The following is an 11999-nucleotide window of genomic DNA, read 5'->3' on the forward strand; positions in this document are numbered from 1 at the left end:
TATGAAGAAATGAAGGCCCAGTAAAATCAAATACCTTGTAACTCAAGGGCCTGTGGCTAATAATGGGTGGAGCTAGGACTGAAATCCAGGCTCCTGACTCTAGTATCTGTTTTTAACCCATGCAGTGTTATACAATAGGGAGTGGTGGGGTCTGTGTCAAACCAAAATTGCTCCAGGGCAGCCACGGCTGATTGTTGCCATGTTGGGGGTTGGCTAGACTGTCTACTTTTTTTTTTTTTTGAGACAGAGTTTTACTCTTGTTGCCCAGGCTGGAGTGCAATGGTGTGATCTCAGCTCACCACAACCTCTGCCTCCTGGGTTCAAGTGATTCTCCTGCCTCAGCCTCCTGAGTAGCTAAAAATACAGGCATACACCACCAAGCCTGGCTAATTTTGTATTTTCAGTAGAGACGGGGTTTATTCATGTTAGTCAGGCTGGTCTCGAACTCCCAACCTCAGGTGATCCGCCCACCTCCGCCTCCCAAAGTGCTGGGATTACAGGCCTGAGCCACCGTGACCGGCCTGATCTTCTACATTTTTAAGAGAAGCTGAAAATTCAGTTTAACCTGCAAAGTGTCCTTATTTTTAAATATTACCCACTCATCTTTTAAAAACAGAAAATGGGCAAGTCAAGCAAAATGCGTCTGCACAGTAGAGAGGGAGGGAGAAAGGAAAACCATCCTGCGGGATTTGTTATAAAGATCACTTCTTTCCGACCCCGGCTGTGCTGGCTGCTCCGTGCCCCCATCCCCTGCTCTCTGAGCTCAGCTGCAACTCTCTCCAGGTCACGATCCTCGGTGACCCATCCATTATTGAGTCCCAGCATCTGCCACAGGATGTTTGTTGAATGGATGTGTAGGTTGGTAAATGGGCAAAAGGGAGGAAGGAAAAAGGAAAAGGAGAAAGGAAGGAAGGAAAGGTGGGAGGGGCAGTTACACAGAGGCTCTGAGAACCTGGAATGACCGAGCTTCTGAGAAACCAACGTGGAGGGAAGAAGGGACAGAGCTGACAGCTATCAGGAGCTCTCTCGGGCCCACCAAGTCAACAGCTGTCTGATGACACAGATGACCAAGGAGAATAGAGGAACTCGGGGAACGTCAGTGAGTGCTGGGGTCTTCCCATGAAAGGGCAGCAGGAAACAGCCTCCTTGGGGAAGTTTGGGTGCCTATGACCTTGGACAGGGCCCCACTTCAAGGGCAAGAGCTAGTCCCACAGACTGGACTGTCTTTAGAGGAGGGTCTGCCTACAATGTTTTGAGCCAAAAAAAAAAAAATGGAAAATTGCCATTTTGTGTCCTTTGGAAATTTTTGTTAACTCTCTGCCTAAAGCCTTACGTATATGGAAATGAGTAATATTGTTCGTTTTAGTTTTTGGAATTCATTTTTGGACAGTATACTGGGAAGAGTACAGGCTGGGAATCAGGTCACCTGGGTTCCAGTCCCAACTCTGCCTCAGCGTTGTTGTGCAACCTTGGGTAGTCTCCACCCACTCTCTGGGTCTGGCTCCCTAAAATGGTTTGGCTGTGTCCGCACCCAAATCTCATTTCAAATTGTAGCTTCCGTCATTCCCACGTGTAGCGGGAAGGACCAGGTGGAAGGTAATTGAATCATGGGGGCAGGTTTTTCCTGCGCTGTTCTCGTGATAGTGAATAAGTCTCCTGAGATCTGATGGTTTTATAAAGGGCAGTTCCCCTCCACACACTCTTGCCTGCCACCGTGTAAGATGTGCCCTTACTCCTCCTTTGCCTTCCGCCGTGATTGCGAGGCCTCCACAGCCATGTGGAACTGTGAGGCCATTAAACTTCTTTTTCTTTATGAATTACCCAGTCTTGGGTAGTTTTTCATAACAGCATGAAAATGAACTAATACAGCCCCCCCTGTCTGTTCTGGGAGCCCCACCTACTACAATCCCACAGTGGAGGAGAAGGTCAGGCTGAGTGATGCATGCAGAGTTTCTATTCTGTGTCCCCAAGATGGCTTGAAGCAGCCCCTCCCAAACCCCAAACCCCTTATCAGCATCTGTACCCCGACCGCCCATCTGGGAAAGAAGCAACCAGCCTGCCAGGGCCTGGTGGTGAGTTTGTCCCCGCAGCATCTTCAGACAGAGGCCAGAGGCCAGTACCCAGGGCAGAGACAGAGGGCGAGGGCTCAGGAGTGGTGGTGTGGGCAGTGGGGAGGAACACAGAGACAGGAGAAAGTGTCACTGGGAAGGACAACTGGCTCTGAAGCCAGAGGGTCCTGGGCTTGAATCCAGCTCCTAGCACTTCCTGACTGTGTGACCTCGAGCAAATTACTGCCCTGAACCTCCACTTTCTCACCTCTAAAATGGGGTGAAGTGACCATTTTTCTTATTGGAGATCAGGCCTATCCTGGGTCTGGTTAGCTGTATTGTAAGCCATGGAGTATTCTAAGCCTTAGAACCCCTAAATCCCTGTACGGATGGAGGAAGACAAGCCACGGAGCTGGGGACTCCGGAGAGGTCTCACACCTGTCGGTGACAGTCCATTCCGGTGGATGCTTATTCCTCCAAGCACATAGGAGCATCTCCATGTACTTCTGAGGGTCCTGTCCTCCACCGGGTGCTGTGACATGGGAAGCTGAGGACAGGAAGCACCACGGCCAAGTGCCTGCCAAGCCTCTGTCCCACTGTCTGTCTCCCTAGGCTTGGCAGCTTTCTTCAAGGGCAGCAACTGAGACTTGTTCTATTTCTTTCACATCCTTGTTCTTGTTCTTTCTTTTTTCTTTTCTTTTCTTTTTTTTTTTTTTTTTTTTTTTTTGGAGTTGGAGTCTTGCTCTGTCACCCAGGCTGGAGTGCAGTGGTGGATCTTGGCTCACTGCAACCTCTGCTTTCCAGGTTCAAGCGATTCTCCTGCCTCAGCCTCCCGAGTAGCTGGGACTATAGGCGCCCACCACCATGCCTGGCTAATTTTTTTGTATGTTTAGTAGAGATGGAGTTTCACTGTGTTAGCCAGGATGGGCTTGATCTCCTGACCTCATGATCTACCTGCCTCGGCTTCCCAAAGTGCTGGGATTACAGGCATGAGCCACCGTGCCTGGCCCCCTTCTCTTTTTATCCTTGTCTGAAATCAAAGTTTTGGCAGGCTCATTCCCTCCCTGAAGGCTCTAGAAAAAAATTCTTCCTTGCTGCTTCCTAAACTCCTTAAATTTTTATTTATTTAGAGACAGGGTCTTGCCCAGGTTGGAGTACAGTGGCAGGAGCATGGCTCACTGCAGCCTCAACTTCCTGGGCTCAAGTGATCCTCTCCCCTCAGCCTCCCGAGTAGCTGGGACTACAGGTACATGCTGCCACACTTGGCTAATGTTTGTATTTTTGTAGAGACTGGGTCTTGCTATGTTGCCCAGGCTGATCTTGAACTCCTGGGCTCAAATATTCCTCCCACCTTGGCCTCCCAAAGTGCTGGGATTACAGGCATGAGCCACCTTGCCCAGACTCCTTATCCTTTTTATGTTATTTTTCTTGTTCTCTTTTGTGGCTGTGTTGAGTCTCAACACCAGATCAATGAATGAACAAGGGAATTGCTGTAGGGACACCATGCATTGGAAACAGATGGGAGAGGTGGCCTCTGGGGACCCTGCCTGGGTGGCCTCAGAAAAGTCTCATCTATTGAGCAGTTCAGGCTTTAGAGGCCTGTGGGAGGTGGAAGGAAGCAGGTCATGACTGTGATTTTGGGGGAGGAGAGTAAGGATGGTGGTAGCTCAGGTGTAGAGAGAGGACACGCTTCAGAAGTGACTTGAGGACTCAGGATCATGTGGAACCTTTGGGAGACTTGTCCACAGCATTGTCAATAGCCAGCCTGCCCCTGCCTGCCTCACCCTGCTTAGTAAGGGCTGGATCATGTCAGCCCAAAAGATAAACTGAAGGCCTAACCCCTTTACCCATGAGTGTGACCTTATTTGGAAATAGGATCTTTGCAGATGTGAAGAAGATGAGATCCTTAGGATGGACCCTAATCCAGCATGGCTGGTGTCCTTTTAAGCAGAGGAGAAGAGGCACGGAGATACATGCAGGGAGAAAGCCATGAGATGGCAGGGGCAGAGTTTGGAGTGATGCTGTCACAAGCCAAGGCACACCAGGGATCGCCAGCAACCACCAAAGCCGGGAAGAGGCAAGAAAGATCCTCCCTTGGAGACTTCAGGGAGGGCATGTGGCCCTGCTGCCACCTTGAGTTTGGACTGCCTGCCTCCAGAACTGGGAGAGAATAAGTGTCTGGTTTTTGTTGTTGTTGTTGTTTTTGAGATGGAGTCTCACTCTGTCACCCGGGCTGGAGTGCAGTGGCTTGATCTTAGCTCACTGCAACTTCCACCTCCCAGGTTAAAGCGATTCTCCTACCTCAGCCTCCCAAGTAGCTGGGATTATGGGTGCCTGCCACTATGCCCAGCTAATTTTTTGTATTTTTAGTAGAGATGGGGTTTCACCATATTGGCCAGCCTGGTATCAAACTCCTGACCTCGTGATTTGCCAGCCTTGGCCTTCCAAAGTGCTGGGATTACAGGCGTGAGCCACCGTGCCCAGCCGTGTGTGTTGTTTTGAGCCACCCTATTGGTGGCAGTTTGTTTTGGCAGCCCTGGGAAGCTCATACCCTACCCTGGAGCCCAGAAAAGCCCCATGCTTCCAGCCACCGTCTAGACAGCGTCTGGCTGGGGCACACAGAGCCCGCCCCTCACCTCCTCACCACAGACCCTGGGCCTCCCCTGCGGGTTTCAGAGAGAGGTTCGGCTCAGCAAAGAGTGGAGAAGGTGGTGAGGTATTTCCCACAGAAGCCTCCTTGAGCTCTGAGACGTGGCTAGCCCATAGGACAGGAGGATGAGGAGACGGTGGCCCTCCTACTATCTGATCCCTTCCTCCCACCCAGAATAGTACCGTCAGTTCTCGTACTAGAACTGAACAGTGGCCCCTCAAAATTCATGCCTACACATAACCTGTGAATATGACCTTATTTGGAAATAGGGTCTTTGCAGATGTAAGCAAGTTAAAATGGGGTCCTGCTGGTTTCGGGTGGGGTGCAAATCCATGATGACTGATGTCTTTGTAAAGTGTGTGCAATTGAACACCGAGACACACACAAGGAAGAAGCTCGTGTTACGATGGAGGCTGAGATTGGAACGTTACCCCTCCAAGCTGGGAAACACCAAGAATTGCCAGAGGACCGAAAGCTAGGAAGAGACAAGGAAGGATTTCTTTTTTTCCCCTAGAGCCTCTGGAGAGGGAATCAGCCTACCAAGACTTTGATTTCAGACATCTGGCCTCAGAGCTGTGAAGGAACAAATCCCTGTTGTTTTAAGCCACCCAGTTTGGGGTCATCTGTTATGGCAGCCCCTGGAAACAGTGACACCCCCCCATCAAAGAGACCAGGCTGGAGTCCATGTTCCACCTCCAGTGGGCTGTGGGACCCGGGGCAGGTCAACTTCTCCTCTCAGATCCTCAGTCTCCTCTTCTGCTAAGTGGAGACGCATATTCCCACTCTGAAGCCTAGATTTGTGGCATCTGTGATCGACTGTGTGGAGGGCCCAGCTGCCAAAATCCTTACTGTGTTATCATCAAAGGAGTGAACAGTCATTTGTTCACTCAACAAATGTTTATTCCTCCTGTGTGCCAGGCACTGTTCTAGGCTAAGCGTGTTGAGGGAGTGGGACCGACAAGTTGCAGACTGAGAAATCTTCATGGAACTCACAGTGAAAAGGGGGTGGGGAGAATAGGGAAAGAAACAAGTAGACCGTAGACCCCAAACTGGAAAATTTTGAATAACAAGTGCTGTGACTCAGGGGTTTGTACATAAGAGCTAGGTTGTTGCGTTCTTGCTTCTAGGGCTTTCTCTGAGTTCAGACAAGGTTACCCCCAAGCCTGCCCAGCCGGAGCGTCCACTCCATGGCTTAAGACATCACATTTCCTGAAGGCTCCTGATAAAAATACAGATATCTTGGCTCTTCAGTCCCTTCAATGGACAATGAGTGAGCACCTGCTGTGTGCAGGAGCCCAGGAGGAAGCTGGACACAGGAACAGGCTTTGCACAGCATTTACCCAGTACCAGTGCAATGGGCATCATATTCGTTGGCTAAGGCTGCCTTCACAAGACACCACACCCGGGGGGCTTGAACAACGGAAATGTGTCTCACAGTTCTGGGAGCTGGAGTCCAAGATCCGGGTGTCGGCAGGCTTGGTTCCTTCTGAAGGTGTGAGGAAGAGTGTTCTGGGCCACTTTCTCTCAGTGTCTGGTGTCTTTCTGGCAATCACTGGGGTTCTGTGACTTGTAGAAGCATCGCCACGCTCTGCCTTTACCTTCACGGCATTCTCTCTGCATGCGTGTGTCTCTGCCTCTAAATTTCCCCTTTGGATAAGGACACCAATCATATGGACAAGGAGCCCACCATACTTTTTTTTCTGGTCTACAACAGCCCCACTTTATTACCCACAGTCCATAGGCCATGAGGTGGTAGCTTGGGGACGTCTTGTGGATCAACAGGTGGAGGGACTGGGACTTCGGCCAGGTCTGCCCACTCTCCAGCACCCAGCTGGATCTCGGTCACCTGAGTGTGGTAGGCACACCGAGGCCTGCTCTGCCCTGTCCTGCTGGGTCAGGTCTGTGTTCCTCGCCGTCCGGCCCCCACCATGCCCAGCCTCCAAGCCTCCCCTCATCCCCTCACCAGGCCTCCCAGAGGCTTCACTGTCCTTGGGGATCAAAGAGGTTGAGGCCCAGTGTTAGTTAGGAATGCAGATTCCCAGAGCAACAAGGCTTCCGTGCCATCTGTGTGAACGCGTCTCTTTGCTAAGAGAACAAGAGTGTCCCTTGTTGACAGAGGAAATCCCTGAGTCGTTGGCAGGCTGTCCCTCACCCTCATGGCTCTCTGGGACCCTTGTCCGTGCTTTTCTCTTCTCTTCTCTTCTTTCCTTTCCTCTTCTTTTCTCTTTCTTTTCAAGACAGGGTCTTGCTCTGTCACCCAGGCTGGAGTGCAGCAGCACAGTCATGGCTCACTGCAGCCTCCAACTCCAGGGCTCAAGTGATCTTCCCACTTCAGCCTCCCTAGTAGCTGGATCTGCAGGTGTGTACCACCACACCCAGCTAATTAAAATTTGGGTTTTTTTGTACAGATAGGGTTTCATTATGTTGAGTAGGCTGGTCTCAAACTCCTGGGCTGAAGGGATCCTCCCGCCTTGGCGTCACAAAGTGCTGGAATTATAGGTGTGGGGGTAAGCCACCGCTTACAGCCACGTCTGTGCTTTCAAACACCTCTCTCAGCATTTTGCTGCTGCCTGCTTAGTGACAGCCCCTCCCCCCAGGCCATGTCGGATCGATGGCCAGGTGGCCGCTAAGTCTAGAGGACACTGATTGTGCAAGGTCTGCTTTTCAGACTGTCAGGCTAGCAGCCTGCCTGGGCTGGGGGCCTGGGCCTCTTGACCTCCCAAAGGACAGGATGGGGTACAGAGGCTGGGCTCGGGGTGTCTTCACCCCCTACACACACACACACTATCCGTGCTCTGTCCCAAGCACCTGTCCCTCGGGAAGTTTGCAAGGTGGGGGCCAGGGCCTGGGAAGGGGGGAGGTTGTGGGGAGGAGGGAGAGTTGCTGGGGCCGGGACGAGGGACAGTGGGCAGGGCTATGGCGTTTGGTCTCAGGGTCAGGGTTAGGCCCATGGGCAGGGGCCAGGGCTCTGGGGAGAGCTATGGAGCAGGAGAAGGTGAGGAAAGGTGTCCCCTAACCCAGAATCCTAACCAGCCCCACAGTGCTCCCTACTGCCCTGGCTCAGTGCTGGCCCTGCCTGGAAATGGTACTGTACTGAGCTCATGTCCAGCCCCCATGGGCACAAGCCTTCATACCTCAGGACACATGGGTGCCCCCCATGCACATGTCAGGGAGGTCCCTGCCTACTGCCACAGGCCCCTTTAGGGAGCACATGCCAGAGAGCATGGGACATCTATGTGCTCGAGACGTGTGTGAGGGGCCACACAGGTAGGCACCACACACATGCAACCTGTCTTTGCCATGCAACCTGTCTTTGCCTGGACTTCAGTGCACAAGCAGACCTGGCCCCGACACACCAGTGTGTCACCATGAGAAGAGGAGAACCCCTCTCTGGGCGCCCCCCACAGTTCTGAGCCTTTGCACACATTGTTTCTCGTTCATCAAGAATGGGCGATTTTTTTTCGTTCAGCAGATGGAAGAACCACAGCTTAGAAGTCAGGGAATCTGCCTAGGTTCCTGCAACTAAAAGGGGGCCAGGTAGGGCTGAAAACCTGCGGTCATAGTAAAACTCGGGTGCGGGGCCGTGTGCCATCCCAGTCAATCCATAAGCATCTCACACTTCACACCCGCTGCACATTCCACACACATGCCTCACACTCCACACACATGCCTCACGCTCCACACACACCTCACACTACACACACACCTCACACTACACACACGCTTCACACTCCACACTCGCTGCACACTCCATACACATGCCTCACACTCCACACACATGCCTCACATTCCACACACGCCTCACACTCCACACACGCCTCACACTCCACACACAACTCACACTCCACACACATGCCTCACATTCCACACACGCCTCACACTCCACACACAAATCACACTCCACACACAAATCACACTCCACACACATGCCTCACACTCCACACACACCTCACACTCCAAACACACGGCTCACACTCCACATCTCACACTCCACACACATGCCTCACACTCCACACACGCCCCACACTCCACACACACCTGACACTACACACACACCTCACACTCCACACACGACTCACACTAAATATACCACCTCATGCTAAACACGTGCCTCACACTCCACTCACATGCCTCACACTAAATGCATGCCTCAGACTCCACACAAACCTCACATTCCACACACACTTCACACTCCACACACATGCCTCACACTAAATACACTGCCTCACACTCCACACACACCTCACACTCCACAGATGCCTTACTCTCCACACACACACCTCACACTCCACACACGTGTCACACTCCACACACACCTCACACTAAACACATGCCTCACACTCCACACACACGCCTCACACTCCACACACACCTCAGGCTAAACACATACCTCACGCTCCACATATGCCTCAGACTCTACACACACACTTCACACTAAACACACACCTCACACTCCACATACATGCCTCAGACTACATATACACGCCTCACACTACACACATGCCTCACATTACAAACATGCTTCACACCCCACTTACACCTCAATTCCACACACATCTCACACCTCACACTCCACACACACATCTCACACCACACACCTCACATTCCACATACACACCTCACACTTCACACATGCCTCACACTCCACACACCTCTCACCCTACCCACACACCTCACATTCCACATCCCACACATGCTTCATACTCCACGCATACTTCACATTACACACACACTTCATACTCCACACATCTCATGCTCCACACATGCCTTACATTCCTTACACACTTCACACTACACACATACTTCACACTCCACACACACTTTAATTCCACACACACCTCACACTCCACATACACCTCAAACTCCACGCACACCTCACACTCCACATACACCTCAAACTCCACACACACCTCACACTCCACATACACCTCAAACTCCACAGACACCTCACACTCCACACATTCCTTACACTCCACACACTTCACACTCCACACACGTGCCTCACCCTACACACAGACCTCACATTCCACATTCCACACATGCTTCACTTCACACACACCTCACATTCCACATTCCACACATGCTTCACACTCCATACACACTTCATACTCCATAAACCTCACACTCCACAACATGCCTCACACTCCACACACACACACTCCTCACACTCCACACACACACACCCAACATTCCACATTCCACACATGCTTCATATTCCATACATGTTTCAAACCACATACATGCTTCACACTCCATACCCACTTCACACCCCACACACACTTCACACTCCACACATGCTTCACACTACACACACCTCACACTACATACATACCTCACACTATACACACACCTCACACTATGCACACACCTCATACTAAACACATATCCCTCATACTCCACACATGCCTCACACTACACACACACCTCACACAACACATACACACCTCACACTATGCACACACCTCACACTAAACACATGCCTCATACTCCACACACACTGTGAGCATGCACATACACACATACGCACACCTGCACACACCTCTCATGCTCCACACACACCTCACACCATACATACCTCATAGACACACACATTTTACACTGCACATTCCCAGCACCCACACTGCACACACATACACAGTCCACACACCCCCCACCCCACACCATACAGACTTCACAGACACACCCCTCACACAAATCTTATACTCCCACTCACAATCCCTACTCTCCACACACACACACACATACACATTCTACACATACAAATTCCAGACTCCCTCTCTCACACACACACTCTGGGACCCATATGCCCACAGCACACAGCATCTCAGGTGTGCACCCCGCATTCTGGCCTCAGGATGTACACTCACTGAAAGTCAGCCTTGTCTGAGACAGACACCCGCCAGCCTGCACGCACCCTAGAAAGCCCTGGCTCCCATCCAGCACTTTGGCACACATATGGCTCAAAGCCGTCTCCACAGCAACGCTGTTCCATAGAACAACAACGCAGGTCACACTTGTGAGTTAACCTCTCTAAAAGCTACATGCAACAAGGGGTGTGGTGGCCCACGCCTGTAATCCCAGCTACTCGGGAGGCCGAAGCAGGAGGATCATGTGAGCCCAGAAGCTCCAGACCAGCCTGGCAACCCAATGAGACCCTGTCTCTGGAAAAAAAAAAAAAAAAACAGTGAAGAGAGGCAGATGAAAATTGATTTTAATAAATCATTTTATTTATCCCATGATCGCCAAAGTGTTATTTCAATATGCAATCAGTATAAAAATTATTACTGTGTTGGTTGACATCCTGTTTGCACTTGGCCTTGGAAACCTTGTGTGCGTCTCCCCCATGCAGGTTTTCTCAGTTCAGACTGGCTCAGGAGCCGCGGGTGACCAGCGTCTACCGTCATGGACAGCACCGGGCTACGGAACCAGGTAGGAATTCATGCTGCGTATGGTGGTAATCACGCCTGTAATCCTAGCATTTTGGGAGGCCGAGGTGGGTGGGATCACCTGAGGTCATGAGTTCGAGACCAGCCTGGCCAACATGGTGAAACCCCGTCTCTACTAAAAATATAAAAATTAGCCGGGCATGGTGGTGGGCACTTGTAATCCCAGTTACTCGGGAGACTGAGGCAGGAGAATTGCTTGAACCTGGGGAAGTGGAGGTTGCAGTGAGCTGAAATCATACTACTGCACTCTAGCCTGGTTAACAGAGTGAGACTCTATCTCCCCTCCACAAAAAAAAAAAAAAAAAAAAAAAAACAAGGTAGGAATTCAAATAAACAGAAAATAGCATCAAACCCCACCCCTGCCTCTCCTTTCTCCTCTCCAGTCCCCAGAGTACATGGGCCAGCCTCCTTTACTCTCTCTCAGGCCTGTAGCTCCTTTAGTCTCTCCCGTCCAGTTAAGCACCTGGACTCACCTGTGTGAGCCCCTGCACTGGGCTCTGTATAGTCCCCAGTCCTTGACCGCCCCTACCTCATGCTCTTGGGGACCAGGGGCTGTAACCAGGCAAGCATGTCACCAGGCAACAGGCCTCGGGGGAGAGCTCAGGTCTCCCGCACCTGTCTGCCAGCCTCTGGGGTGCCCATGGGCGGGGGGATGAGGCGGGCCGGCCCTGCCTTCTCCTGCCTCCTGCCTGTTTACCTGTCCTCAGTTACAGTGCCGTCCTGGACCCAGCAGGAGGAGCCCCATGGAGCCCGGGGCCACAGGCCACAGGGGACAAGGGCCAGACACCCTGGCCATGGCTCTGGGCCATTGATCCAGCCTGGGCTGGCCTGGTGGGGGTGGGGAGGCCTTGGCCT

The sequence above is a fragment of the Colobus angolensis genome, unplaced genomic scaffold (genome assembly GCF_000951035.1).
Source record: "Colobus angolensis palliatus isolate OR3802 unplaced genomic scaffold, Cang.pa_1.0 Scaffold65, whole genome shotgun sequence".
In the NCBI taxonomy this organism is placed as follows: Eukaryota; Metazoa; Chordata; class Mammalia; order Primates; family Cercopithecidae; genus Colobus; species Colobus angolensis.